The sequence below is a fragment of the Mustelus asterias genome, unplaced genomic scaffold (genome assembly GCF_964213995.1).
Source record: "Mustelus asterias unplaced genomic scaffold, sMusAst1.hap1.1 HAP1_SCAFFOLD_2541, whole genome shotgun sequence".
NCBI classification, from domain to species: domain Eukaryota; kingdom Metazoa; phylum Chordata; class Chondrichthyes; order Carcharhiniformes; family Triakidae; genus Mustelus; species Mustelus asterias.
The window spans coordinates 22,501-37,500 of record NW_027592486.1 but is presented as its reverse complement, the minus strand read 5'-3'; positions in this window follow the sequence as shown (position 1 = coordinate 37,500).

Here is a 15,000-nt window from a genome sequence, read left to right as displayed (position 1 = left end):
CCCTAACCCTAACCCTAACGGAGCAATTTGAAAGTGTGGCCGGCGTGAGGGGCGCCTGTGCGGGCGTGGAGAGTCAATGTGGAGTGCTTGTGAGCATGGAGTGTGTAGTAAGGGCGTGTTTCTGCCTGTGCCTTGACCCTAACCCTAACCCGAACCCTAACCCTAACCGCGGGTGCGGGGGGTTGAACAAACACCGGGGAAGCCATTAACCACCAGCGGGGAGTACATTAAGCAGTTGCCCTTAGTCTCAGGAGCAGCGGGGAACAGATTATCCAACAGCCGGGAAAACATTCACCAACTTCGGGGGAAAACATGAACGAAATATCGGGAAGACATGAACCAACGGCAGGCAAAACACTGGGGAAGCCAGGAACCAACAACGGGGAGTACACTAAGCAGCTGCCCTTAGTCTCAGGAGTAGCGGGGAAGAGATTAAGCAGCAGCCGGGAAAAGATCAGCCAACCGCGGGGGAACTCATTAACCAGTGTCGTGGGAACGCATTAACCAGTTTCGTGGGAACTCATTAACCAGTTTCGGGAAAACTTCCACCAAAGGCGGGGAAAGCATCAACCAACGGCGGGGAAGCCATTGTCCAACAGGGGGGGGGGAGCACATCAAGCAGCTGCCCTTAGTCTCAGGAGCAGCGGGGAAGAGATTAAGCAGCAGCCGGGAAAAGATCAGCCAACCGCGGGGGAACTCATTAACCAGTTTCGTGGGAACTCATTAACCAGTTTCGGGAAACCGTCCACCTAAGGCGGGGAAAACATCAAACAACGGCGGGGAAGCCATTGTCCAACAGGGGGGAGCACATTAAGCAGCTGCCCTTAGTATCAGGAGCAGCGGGGATCAGATTAAGCAACAGCCGGGAAAAGATCAGGAAACCGCGGGGGAACTCATTAACCAGTTTCGTGGGAACTCATTAACCAGTTTCGGGAAAACATCAACCAAAGGCGGGGAAAGCATCAACCAACGGCGGGGAAGCCACTGTCCAACAGTGGGGAGCACATTAAGCAGCTGCCCTTAGTCTCAGGAGCAGCGGGGATCAGATTAAGCAACAGCCTGGGAAAAGATCAACCAACCGCGGGGGAACTCATTAACCAGTTTCCTGGGAACTCATTAACCAGTTTCGTGGGAACTCATTAACCAGTTTCGGGAAAACCTCCACCAAAGGCGGGGAAAGCATGAACCAACGGCGGGGAAGCCATTGTCCAACCGGGGGGAGCACATTAAGCAGCTGCCCTTAGTATCAGGAGCAGCGGGGTACAAATGAACCAGCAGCGGGGAAAACAACTTCGTGGGAACTCATTAACCAGTTTCGTGGGAACTCATTAACCAGTTTCGGGGGAACTCATTAACCAGTTTCGGGAAAACTTCCACCAAAGGCGGGGAAAGCATCAACCAACGGCCGGGAAGCCATTGTCCAACAGTGGGGAGCACATTAAGCAGCTGCCCTTAGTATCAGGAGCAGCGGGGATCAGATTAAGCAACAGCCGGGAAAAGATCAGCCAACCGCGGGGGAACTCATTAACCAGTTTCCTGGGAACTCATTAACCAGTTTCGTGGGAACTCATTAACCAGTTTCGGGAAAACCTCCACCAAAGGCGGGGAAAGCATGAACCAACGGCGGGGAAGCCATTGTCCAACCGGGGGGAGCACATTAAGCAGCTGCCCTTAGTATCAGGAGCAGCGGGGATCAGATTAAGCAACAGCCGGGAAAAGATCAGCCAACCGCGGGGGAACTCATTAACCAGTTTCCTGGGAACTCATTAACCAGTTTCGGGAAAACTTCCACCAAAGGCGGGGAAAACATGCACCAACGGCGGGGAAGCCTTTGTCCAACAGGGGGGAGCACATTAAGCAGCTGCCCTTAGTATCAGGAGCAGCGGGGTACAAATGAACCAGCAGCGGGGAAAACAGCTTCGTGGGAACTCATTAACCAGTGTCGTGGGAACGCATTAACCAGTTTCGTGGGAACTCATTAACCAGTTTCGGGAAAACTTCCACCAAAGGCGGGGAAAGCATCAACCAACGGCGGGGAAGCCATTGTCCAACAGGGGGGGGGGAGCACATCAAGCAGCTGCCCTTAGTCTCAGGAGCAGCGGGGAAGAGATTAAGCAGCAGCCGGGAAAAGATCAGCCAACCGCGGGGGAACTCATTAACCAGTTTCGTGGGAACTCATTAACCAGTTTCGGGAAACCGTCCACCTAAGGCGGGGAAAACATCAAACAACGGCGGGGAAGCCATTGTCCAACAGGGGGGAGCACATTAAGCAGCTGCCCTTAGTATCAGGAGCAGCGGGGATCAGATTAAGCAACAGCCGGGAAAAGATCAGGAAACCGCGGGGGAACTCATTAACCAGTTTCGTGGGAACTCATTAACCAGTTTCGGGAAAACATCAACCAAAGGCGGGGAAAGCATCAACCAACGGCGGGGAAGCCACTGTCCAACAGTGGGGAGCACATTAAGCAGCTGCCCTTAGTCTCAGGAGCAGCGGGGATCAGATTAAGCAACAGCCTGGGAAAAGATCAACCAACCGCGGGGGAACTCATTAACCAGTTTCCTGGGAACTCATTAACCAGTTTCGTGGGAACTCATTAACCAGTTTCGGGAAAACCTCCACCAAAGGCGGGGAAAGCATGAACCAACGGCGGGGAAGCCATTGTCCAACCGGGGGGAGCACATTAAGCAGCTGCCCTTAGTATCAGGAGCAGCGGGGTACAAATGAACCAGCAGCGGGGAAAACAACTTCGTGGGAACTCATTAACCAGTTTCGTGGGAACTCATTAACCAGTTTCGGGGGAACTCATTAACCAGTTTCGGGAAAACTTCCACCAAAGGCGGGGAAAGCATCAACCAACGGCCGGGAAGCCATTGTCCAACAGTGGGGAGCACATTAAGCAGCTGCCCTTAGTATCAGGAGCAGCGGGGATCAGATTAAGCAACAGCCGGGAAAAGATCAGCCAACCGCGGGGGAACTCATTAACCAGTTTCCTGGGAACTCATTAACCAGTTTCGTGGGAACTCATTAACCAGTTTCGGGAAAACCTCCACCAAAGGCGGGGAAAGCATGAACCAACGGCGGGGAAGCCATTGTCCAACCGGGGGGAGCACATTAAGCAGCTGCCCTTAGTATCAGGAGCAGCGGGGATCAGATTAAGCAACAGCCGGGAAAAGATCAGCCAACCGCGGGGGAACTCATTAACCAGTTTCCTGGGAACTCATTAACCAGTTTCGGGAAAACTTCCACCAAAGGCGGGGAAAACATGCACCAACGGCGGGGAAGCCTTTGTCCAACAGGGGGGAGCACATTAAGCAGCTGCCCTTAGTATCAGGAGCAGCGGGGTACAAATGAACCAGCAGCGGGGAAAACAGCTTCGTGGGAACTCATTAACCAGTTTCGGGGGAACTCATTAACCAGTTTCGGGAAAACGTCCACCAAAGGCGGGGAAAACATCAACCAACGGCGGGGAAGCCATTGTCCAACGGGGGGGAGCACATTAAGCAGCTGCCCTTAGTATCAGGAGCAGCGGGGAACAGATTAAGCAACAGCCGGGAAAAGAACAGCCAACCGCGGGGGAACTCATTAACCAGTTTCGTGGGAACTCATTAACCAGTTTCGTGGGAACTCATTAACCAGTTTCGGGAAAACGTCCACCAAAGGCGGGGAAAACACCAACCAACGTCGGGGAAGCCTTTGTCCAACAGTGGGGAGCACATTAAGCAGCTGCCCTTAGTATCAGGAGCAGCGGGGATCAGATTAAGCAACAGGAGGGAAAAGATCAGCCAACCGCGGGGGAACTCATTAACCAGTTTCGTGGGAACTCATTAACCAGTTTCGGGAAAACTTCCACCAAAGGCGGGGAAAACATGCACCAACGGCGGGGAAGCCATTGTCCAACAGGGGGGAGCACATTAAGCAGCTGCCCTTAGTATCAGGAGCAGCGGGGTACAAATGAACCAGCAGCGGGGAAAACAACTTCGTGGGAACTCATTAACCAGTTTCGTGGGAACTCATTAACCAGTTTCGGGAAAACGTCCACCAAAGGCGGGGAAAGCATCAACCAACGGCGGGGAAGCCATTGTCCAACAGTGGGGAGCACATTAGGCAGCTGCCCTTAGTATCAGGAGCAGCGGGGATCAGATTAAGCAACAGCCGGGAAAAGAACAGCCAACCGCGGGGGAACTCATTAACCAGTTTCGTGGGAACTCATTAACCAGTTTCGTGGGAACTCATTAACCAGTTTCGGGAAAACGTCCACCAAAGGCGGGGAAAACATGCACCAACGGCGGGGAAGCCATTGTCCAACAGGGGGGAGCACATTAAGCAGCTGCCCTTAGTATCAGGAGCGGCGGGGATCAGATTAAGCAACAGCCGGGAAAAGATCAACCAACCGCGGGGGAACTCATTAACCAGTTTCGTGGGAACTCATTAACCAGTTTCCTGGGAACTCATTAACCAGTTTCGGGAAAAATTCAACCAGAGGCGGGGAAAGCATCAACCAACGGCGGGGAAGCCTTTGTCCAACAGGGGGGAGCACATTAAGCAGCTGCCCTTAGTATCAGGAGCAGCGGGGTACAAATGAACCAGCAGCGGGGAAAACAGCTTCGTGGGAACTCATTAACCAGTTTCGGGGGAACTCATTAACCAGTTTCGGGAAAACTTCCACCAAAGGCGGGGAAAGCATGAACCAACGGCGGGGAAGGCATTGTCCAACCGGGGGGAGCACATTAAGCAGCTGCCCTTAGTATCAGGAGCAGCGGGGATCAGATTAAGCAACAGCCGGGAAAAGATCAGCCAACCGCGGGGGAACTCATTAACCAGTTTCGGGGGAACTCATTAACCAGTTTCGGGAAAACGTCCACCAAAGGCGGGGAAAACATCAACCAACGGCGGGGAAGCCTTTGTCCAACAGGGGGGAGCACATTAAGCAGCTGCCCTTAGTATCAGGAGCAGCGGGGTACAAATGAACCAGCAGCGGGGAAAACAGCTTCGTGGGAACTCATTAACCAGTTTCGGGGGAACTCATTAACCAGTTTCGGGAAAACTTCCACCAAAGGCGGGGAAAGCATGAACCAACGGCGGGGAAGGCATTGTCCAACCGGGGGGAGCACATTAAGCAGCTGCCCTTAGTATCAGGAGCAGCGGGGATCAGATTAAGCAACAGCCGGGAAAAGATCAGCCAACCGCGGGGGAACTCATTAACCAGTTTCGTGGGAACTCATTAACCAGTTTCGGGAAAACTGCCACCAACGGCGGGGAAAACATGCACCAACGGCGGGGAAGCCATTGTCCAACAGGGGGGAGCACATTAAGCAGCTGCCCTTAGTATCAGGAGCAGCGGGGTACAAATGAACAAGCAGCGGGGAAAACAACTCCGTGGGAACTCATTAACCAGTTTCGTGGGAACTCATTAACCAGTTTCGGGAAAACGTCCACCAAAGGCGGGGAAAACATGCACCAACGGCGGGGAAGCCATTGTCCAACAGGGGGGAGCACATTAAGCAGCTGCCCTTAGTATCAGGAGCAGCGGGGTACAAATGAACCAGCAGCGGGGAAAACAACTTCGTGGGAACTCATTAACCAGTTTCGGGGGAACTCATTAACCAGTTTCGGGAAAACGTCCACCAAAGGCGGGGAAAACATCAACCAACGGCGGGGAAGCCATTGTCCAACAGGGGGGAGCACATTAAGCAGCTGCCCTAAGTATCAGGAGCAGCGGGGATCAGATTAAGCAACAGCCGGGAAAAGATCAACCAACCGCGGGGGAACTCATTAACCAGTTCCGTGGGAACTCATTAACCAGTTTCGTGGGAACTCATTAACCAGTTTCGGGAAAACGTCCACCAAAGGCGGGGAAAACATCAACCAACGGCGGGGAAGCCATTGTCCAACAGTGGGGAGCACATTAAGCAGCTGCCCTTAGTGTCAGGAGCAGCGGGGATCAGATTAAGCAACAGCCGGGAAAAGATCAGGAAACCGCGGGGGAACTCATTAACCAGTTTCGTGGGAACTCATTAACCAGTTTCGGGAAAACCTCCACCAAAGGCGGGGAAAGCATGAACCAACGGCCGGGAAGCCCTTGTCCAAAAGTGGGGAGCACATTAAGTGGCTGCCCTTAGTATCAGGAGCAGCGGGGATCAGATTAAGCAACAGCCGGGAAAAGATCAGCCAACCGCGGGGGAACTCATTAACCAGTTTCGTGGGAACTCATTAACCAGTTTCGGGAATACTTCCACCAAAGGCGGGGAAAACATGAACCAACGGCGGGGAAGCCATTGTCCAACAGTGGGGAGCACATTAAGCAGCTGCCCTTAGTATCAGGAGCAGCGGGGTACAAATGAACCAGCAGCGGGGAAAACAGCTTCGTGGGAACTCATTAACCAGTTTCGTGGGAACTCATTAACCAGTTTCGTGGGAACTCATTAACCAGTTTCGGGAAAACATCCACCAAAGGCGGGGAAAGCATCAACCAACGGCGGGGAAGCCATTGTCCAGCAGTGGGGAGCACATTAAGCAGCTGCCCTTAGTATCAGGAGCAGCGGGGTACAAATGAACAAGCAGCGGGGAAAACAACTCCGTGGGAACTCATTAACCAGTTTCCTGGGAACTCATTAACCAGTTTCGGGAAACCTTCCACCAAAGGCGGGGAAAACATGCACCAACGGCGGGGAAGCCATTGTCCAACAGGGGGGAGTACATTAAGCAGCTGCCCTTAGTATCAGGAGCAGCGGGGATCAGATTAAGCAACAGCCGGGAAAAGATCAGCCAACCGCGGGGGAACTCATTAACCAGTTTCGTGGGAACTCATTAACCAGTTTCGGGAAAACATCAACCAGAGGCGGGGAAAACATGCACCAACGGCGGGGAAGCCATTGTCCAACAGGGGGGAGTACATTAAGCAGCTGCCCTTAGTATCAGGAGCAGCGGGGTACAAATGAACCAGCAGCGGGGAAAACAACTCCGTGGGAACTCATTAACCAGTTTCGTGGGAACTCATTAACCAGTTTCGGGAAACCTTCCACCAAAGGCGGGGAAAACATGCACCAACGGCGGGGAAACCATTGTCCAACAGGGGGGAGCACATTAAGCAGCTGCCCTTAGTATCAGGAGCAGCGGGGTACAAATGAACCAGCAGCGGGGACAACAACTCCGTGGGAACTCATTAACCAGTTTCGTGGGAACTCATTAACCAGTTTCGGGAAACCTTCCACCAAAGGCGGGGAAAACATGCACCAACGGCGGGGAAGCCATTGTCCAACAGGGGGGAGCACATTAAGCAGCTGCCCTTAGTATCAGGAGCAGCGGGGATCAGATTTAGCAGCAGCCGGGAAAAGATCAGGAAACCGCGGGGGAACTCATTAACCAGTTTCGTGGGAACTCATTAACCAGTTTCGGGAAAACATCAACCAGAGGCGGGGAAAGCATCAACCAACGGCGGGGAAGCCTTTGTCCAACAGGGGGGAGCACATTAAGCAGCTGCCCTTAGTATCAGGAGCAGCGGTGCACAAATGAACCAGCAGCGGGGAAAACAGCTTCGTGGGAACTCATTAACCAGTTTCGGGGGAACTCATTAACCAGTTTCGGGAAATCTTCCACCAGAGGCGGGGAAAGCATCAACCAACGGCGGGGAAGCCTTTGTCCAACAGGGGGGAGCACATTAAGCAGCTGCCCTTAGTCTCAGGAGCAGCGGGGAACAGATTAAGCAACAGCCGGGAAAAGATCAGCCAACCGCGGGGGAACTCATTAACCAGTTTCGTGGGAACTCATTAACCAGTTTCGTGGGAACTCATTAACCAGTTTCGGGAAAACGTCCACCAAAGGCGGGGAAAGCATCAGCCAACGGCGGGGAAGCCATTGTCCAACAGTGGGGAGCACATTAAGCAGCTGCCCTTAGTATCAGGAGCAGCGGGGATCAGATTAAGCAACAGCCGGGAAAAGATCAGCCAACCGCGGGGGAACTCATTAACCAGTTTCCTGGGAACTCATTAACCAGTTTCGGGAAATCCTCCACCAAAGGCGGGGAAAGCATCGACCAACGGCCGGGAAGCCTTTGTCCAACAGTGGGGAGCACATTAAGCAGCTGCCCTTAGTCTCAGGAGCAGCGGGGTACAAATGAACCAGCAGCGGGGAAAACAACTTCGTGGGAACTCATTAACCAGTTTCGTGGGAACTCATTAACCAGTTTCGGGAAAACATCCACCAGAGGCGGGGAAAGCATCAACCAACGGCGGGGAAGCCATTGTCCAACAGGGGGCAGTACATTAAGCAGCTGCCCTAAGTATCAGGAGCAGCGGGGATCAGATTAAGCAACAGCCGGGAAAAGATCAGCCAACCGCGGGGGAACTCATTAACCAGTTTCGTGGGAACTCATTAACCAGTTTCGGGGGAACTCATTAACCAGTTTCGGGAAACCTTCCACCAAAGGCGGGGAAAACATCAACCAGCGGCGGGGAAGCCATTGTCCAACAGGCGGGAGCACATTAAGCAGCTGCCCTTAGTATCAGGAGCAGCGGGGTACAAATGAACCAGCAGCGGGGAAAACAGCTTCGTGGGAACTCATTAACCAGTTTCGGGGGAACTCATTAACCAGTTTCGGGAAAACATCAACCAGAGGCGGGGAAAGCATCAACCAACGGCGGGGAAGCCTTCGTCCAACAGGGGGGAGCACATTAAGCAGCTGCCCTTAGTATCAGGAGCAGCGGGGTGCAAATGAACCAGCAGCGGGGAAAACAACTTCGTGGGAACTCATTAACCAGTTTCGTGGGAACTCATTAACCAGTTTCGTGGGAACTCATTAACCAGTTTCGGGAAAACGTCCACCAAAGGCGGGGAAAGCATCAACCAACGGCGGGGAAGCCATTGTCCAACAGACGGGAGCACATTAAGCAGCTGCCCTTAGTATCAGGAGCAGCGGGGATCAGAGTAAGCAACAGCCGGGAAAAGATCAGCCAACCGCGGGGGAACTCATTAACCAGTTTCGTGGGAACTCATTAACCAGTTTCGGGAAAACTTCCACCAAAGGCGGGGAAAACATGCACCAACGGCGGGGAAGCCATTGTCCAACAGGGGGGAGCACATTAAGCAGCTGCCCTTAGTATCAGGAGCAGCGGGGTACAAATGAACCAGCAGCGGGGAAAAAAACTTCGTGGGAACTCATTAACCAGTTTCGTGGGAACTCATTAACCAGTTTCGGGAAAACTTCCACCAAAGGCGGGGAAAACATGCACCAACGGCGGGGAAGCCATTGTCCAACAGGGGGGAGCACATTAAGCAGCTGCCCTTAGTATCAGGAGCAGCGGGGTACAAATGAACCAGCAGCGGGGAAAACAACTTCGTGGGAACTCATTAACCAGTTTCGTGGGAACTCATTAACCAGTTTCGGGAAAACGTCCACCAAAGGCGGGGAAAGCATCAACCAACGGCGGGGAAGCCATTGTCCAACAGGGGGAAGTACATTAAGCAGCTGCCCTTAGTATCAGGAGCAGCGGGGTACAAATGAACCAGCAGCGGGGAAAGCAACTTCGTGGGAACTCATTAACCAGTTTCGTGGGAACTCATTAACCAGTTTCGGGAAAACATCAACCAGAGGCGGGGAAAGCATCAACCAACGGCGGGGAAGCCATTGTCCTACAGTGGGGAGCACATTAAGCAGCTGCCCTTAGTATCAGGAGCCGCGGGGATCAGATTAAGCAACAGCCGGGAAAAGATCAGCCAACCGCGGGGGAACTCATTAACCAGTTTCGTGGGAACTCATTAACCAGTTTCTGGGGAACTCATTAACCAGTTTCGGGAAATCCTCCACCAAAGGCGGGGAAAGCATCGACCAACGGCCGGGAAGCCTTTGTCCAACAGTGGGGAGCACATTAAGCAGCTGCCCTTAGTCTCAGGAGCAGCGGGGTACAAATGAACCAGCAGCGGGGAAAACAACTTCGTGGGAACTCATTAACCAGTTTCGTGGGAACTCATTAACCAGTTTCGGGAAAACATCCACCAGAGGCGGGTAAAGCATCAACCAACGGCGGGGAAGCCATTGTCCAACAGGGGGCAGTACATTAAGCAGCTGCCCTAAGTATCAGGAGCAGCGGGGATCAGATTAAGCAACAGCCGGGAAAAGATCAACCAACCGCGGGGGAACTCATTAACCAGTTTCGTGGGAACTCATTAACCAGTTTCGGGGGAACTCATTAACCAGTTTCGGGAAAACATCAACCAGAGGCGGGGAAAGCATCAACCAACGGCGGGGAAGCCTTCGTCCAACAGGGGGGAGCACATTAAGCAGCTGCCCTTAGTATCAGGAGCAGCGGGGTGCAAATGAACCAGCAGCGGGGAAAACAACTTCGTGGGAACTCATTAACCAGTTTCGTGGGAACTCATTAACCAGTTTCGGGAAAACATCCACCAGAGGCGGGTAAAGCATCAACCAACGGCGGGGAAGCCATTGTCCAACAGGGGGCAGTACATTAAGCAGCTGCCCTTAGTATCAGGAGCTGCGGGGATCAGACTAAGCAACAGCCGGGAAAACATTAACCAACTTCGGGGGAACTCATTAACCAATTATTTGATGACCGGTAGGCGGCGCTCTATCGGCTTCGGCGACCGGCGGGTGGCGGTTCGGGGTCGTGGCGACCCGGGGCGAGGCGGCCCGGCCGTTGAAATCGCGAAAAAACGCGTTTTTAAAAAGAACCGTCGGTCCCCATCGGGATGGATTTGACCCCCTCATGCCGCCGTCGGGACCTCTTCGGCGGCATGACTACCGGAGGTGTTCCCGCCGAGGTGGACACTTGCATTTTCTGGCACGGTGGGTTGGCGGGGTACCTGCAGAATAGCAGGAAGGCGATGGCAATGACATGTGGCAACTCATTAACCAGTTTTGACTTTGCTGCATTGAAGGCGGAAAATCGAAACAGGGCCCCGCTCGAGCCCCCAGGTCTGCCGGGACCGCACCGGGCCGCCGCCCCGACGGCCGTTCGGCCAGAATGGGCTAGTATTTCTCCGGATTTTTGGCCGTTTTTCCGACTTTTTCGGACGTCGGAAAAGCGGCGGCCTGGCCACCGGCCGCGGCCGGGGGTGCCTTCCCCTCGAGCGAGGGCCCGGAATTCACCCGTTTGCAGCCCCGGAGGAGCTCCGCCGGCGGCCGGAATGGTTGAGACCATCGGCCGCGCTGAACGGAGCTCGGGTAACTCATTAACCAAACTGGACTTGGCCCCTGGCGCAGGAGGGGGGGTCCAGGTGAGGGCTGGCAGGCCGTGGCCACCCGGCAGCAGTGATGCACCCGCGATGGCGGTAGTCCTTCCGATTCGGAGGCTCCCTGGCCCCGCAGAGCAAAAATGGGAGCCGCACGGAGCTCTATGAAGTCAGATCCGGTCGGTGGTGGCGGGGCAGGGTGCACGGTTTCCCGCAGAGCTCGGCGGATCCGTCCCGCCGAGGTGGCCACTCGCATTTTCTGGCAGGGGAGTCCCGAGGCTGGTTAACCAGTTACCCCCGGAAGTGGGGATGGAGTTGAGATTGAACCGTTTTGCGGGGCCTCCGGGCCCCTTCCCCGGTAGGACTACCGGGGCACACCCCGCCGAGGTGGCCACTTGCATTTTCTGGCACGGGGGGTTGGCGGGGTACCTGCAGAATAGCAGGAAGGCGATGGCAATGACATGTGGCAACTCATTAACCAGTTTTGACTTTGCTGCATTGAAGGCGGAAAATCGAAACAGGGCCCCGCTCGAGCCCCCAGGTCTGCCGGGACCGCACCGGGCCCGCCGCCCCGACGGCCGTTCGGCCAGATTGGGCTAGTATTTCCCCGGATTTTCGGCCGTTTTTCCGACTTTTTCGGCCGTCGGAAAAGCGGCGGCCTGGGCACCGGCCGCGGCCGGGGGTGCCTTCCCCTCGAGCGAGGGCCCGGACCTCACCCGGTTGCAGCCCCGGGTGGGGCTCCGCCGGCGGCCGGAATGGTTGAGACCATCGGCCGCGCTGAACGGAGGTCTGGTAAATCATTAACCAAACTGGACTTAGTCTCTGGCAAGAGAGATGGTCCAGCCGACGGGCACGACCGAGGGCCCGGACCTCACCCGGCTGCAGCCCCGGGTGGGGCTCCGCCGGCGGCCGGAATGGTTGAGACCATCGGCCGCGCTGAACGGAGGTCTGGTAAATCATTAACCAAACTGGACTTAGTCTCTGGCAAGAGAGATGGTCCAGCCGACGGGCACGACCGAGGGCCCGGACCTCACCCGGCTGCAGCCCCGGGTGGGGCTCCGCCGGCGGCCGGAATGGTTGAGACCATCGGCCGCGCTGAACGGAGGTCTGGTAAATCATTAACCAAACTGGACTTAGTCTCTGGCAAGAGAGATGGTCCAGCCGACGGGCACGACCGAGGGCCCGGACCTCACCCGGTTGCAGCCCCGGGTGGAGCTCCGCCGGCGGCCGGAATGGTTGAGACCATCGGCCGCGCTGAACGGAGGTCTGGTAAATCATTAACCAAACTGGACTTAGTCTCTGGCAAGAGAGATGGTCCAGCCGACGGGCACGACCGAGGGCCCCGGACCTCACCCGGTTGCAGCCCCGGGTGGAGCTCCGCCGGCGGCCGGAATGGTTGAGACCATCGGCCGCGCTGAACGGAGCTCTGGTAAATCATTAACCAAACTGGACTTAGTCTCTGGCAAGAGAGATGGTCCAGCCGACGGGCACGACCGAGGGCCCCGGACCTCACCCGGTTGCAGCCCCGGGTGGAGCTCCGCCGGCGGCCGGAATGGTTGAGACCATCGGCCGCGCTGAACGGAGCTCTGGTAAATCATTAACCAAACTGGACTTAGTCTCTGGCAAGAGAGATGGTCCAGCCGACGGGCACGACCGAGGGCCCCGGACCTCACCCGGTTGCAGCCCCGGGTGGAGCTCCGCCGGCGGCCGGAATGGTTGAGACCATCGGCCGCGCTGAACGGAGCTCTGGTAAATCATTAACCAAACTGGACTTAGTCTCTGGCAAGAGAGATGGTCCAGCCGACGGGCACGACCGAGGGCCCCGGACCTCACCCGGTTGCAGCCCCGGGTGGAGCTCCGCCGGCGGCAGGAATGGTTGAGACCATCGGCCGCGCTGAACGGAGCTCTGGTAAATCATTAACCAAACTGGACTTAGTCTCTGGCAAGAGAGATGGTCCAGACGACGGGCACGGTGGCAGAGTTAGCCGAACTTGACTTAGCCTCTGGCCGCAGAGAGGGTCCATCAAACGGGGCACGGTGGGAGATTAAGCCGCACTAGGCTCAGGCTCTGGCCACGGGAGGGTGGCCCAGGTGTGAGCCGGCAGTAAATGGTGAACCAGTGAAAAGCCAGCACCCGAGGGTGCGGTTGTGCTGCCGACTTGGAGGCTCCCTGTGCCCGCAGAGCAAAAATGTGAGCACAGACGGAAGTCTATGAAGTCAGATCCGGTCGGCGGTCGCCAGGCTCGGTGCATGGTTTCCCGCAGAGGTTGGTGGATCCGTCCCGCCGAGGTGGGCACCTGCATTTTCTGGCACAAGTGTCCGGAGGCTGGTTAATGAGTTGCCGCCGGTAGCCCGCATGGAGTTGCGATTGACCCGTTTTGCGGGCCCCCCAGGCCTCATTCTCGGTAGGACTACCGGGCCGCACCCCGCCGAGGTGGACACCTGCATTTTCTGGCAGGGGGGGTTGGCGGGGTGCCCGGGGATTTTCGGGAACTCGTTTTTCAGAACATTTTTTGGCTAGCGGTGTCAGTTTGAAAGTACCCAGGAAAGTGCTACTTCACAAAAGGGGACTTTTTCCAAATATATAACCTCTTGAAGAGCACCTCAGTGTCGGAGGGGGCAGACACTTTACTTCATTTATGGCTAATTCCTCGGGTACGTTCTGGAAAACGGACAGAGTTGCCTGGCCGGTGGTGACTCTTTGGCAGATACATATATATATATATATATATTACGGCTTTTTCTATATATGTATCAAAGTGTGATAAACACTTGTGCAAAAAAACCAGACAACGGAATTGACGGCACTTTGTAAACGGCCTGCAAAGTACAAAGTCTGAGTTTTTTAAAAAAGTGGCACTCGGTGGTAGGGAGTGCCGGCGCTTTGAAACGGCACAGATGCCACGTTCCCTTGGGTTGCACTTCGTTCTGTGAGGCCTTAAAGTGCGTGCCCAGAAACCTCTGAATGCAAAAGGCGCGCACGCCGGTAGTGGGCTGCAACAATCAGTGCGTTTGCCTATCCATGCCTAAGCCTGGCGACCCTGCGGGCGATGATGGCATGTCTTGGGCGTTGGCCATGGACTGGGTCGGGCTTGACAGTTCGTGCTCTTCGCCTGTGACATATCCGGACTGACCGGACGCTCGTGTTCGACGCGGTAGGGCCCTTGGCGGGTTCATCGTTGATGCGCTGGTGCTTCAGGCTGAGCGGTTGTCCCTCTGTGGTCCCGACTGCACATCGGGCGGACACCGAGCGAGTCGGTTGGCAGAACTTTCCGTTTGGACTCTCCTCCGTGTGAGGCCGAGGCGCCCGTGTGCGTTACGGTAGTGGCACTTGACGGACCCGTGGAACGGGGCGGTGGTCTGCGGACGCCGCGTGGGGCACCCGTTCCTCAGGCCGTGCACACCATTTCTCTGGCAAGTCCGAGGGCGGCGGTGGCAGCACCACACGTGTCTGGGCACTGTGGCAAACTCCTTCTGTGTGCGTGCCTGCCCCGCCGTCAATTCTGTTGGTACCCGTTTGTTGCACCGAAATACAAAGAGCGGAACCGAGCACCGGCTTCCCTGTCAGGGGGGGAAGACCCGTGTGCAACACCTTACCCCTGAGGGCGACACAGCCCCGGCCGGCTTTGACTACCGTGCCGTTGGGGGAGCGGAGAGGGCCGCTCCCACCGACCCGATCGCAACCAGACGGCTTCACTGACGCCGGCACGCCGCGTACTCGTCCTTCCTGCAAAGTCGCGCGACCATGTTTAAGAGCAAGGGCAAATGAGCAAAGGCCCACGACAAACCGTAGTGAACAAAGGGAAATAATTCCT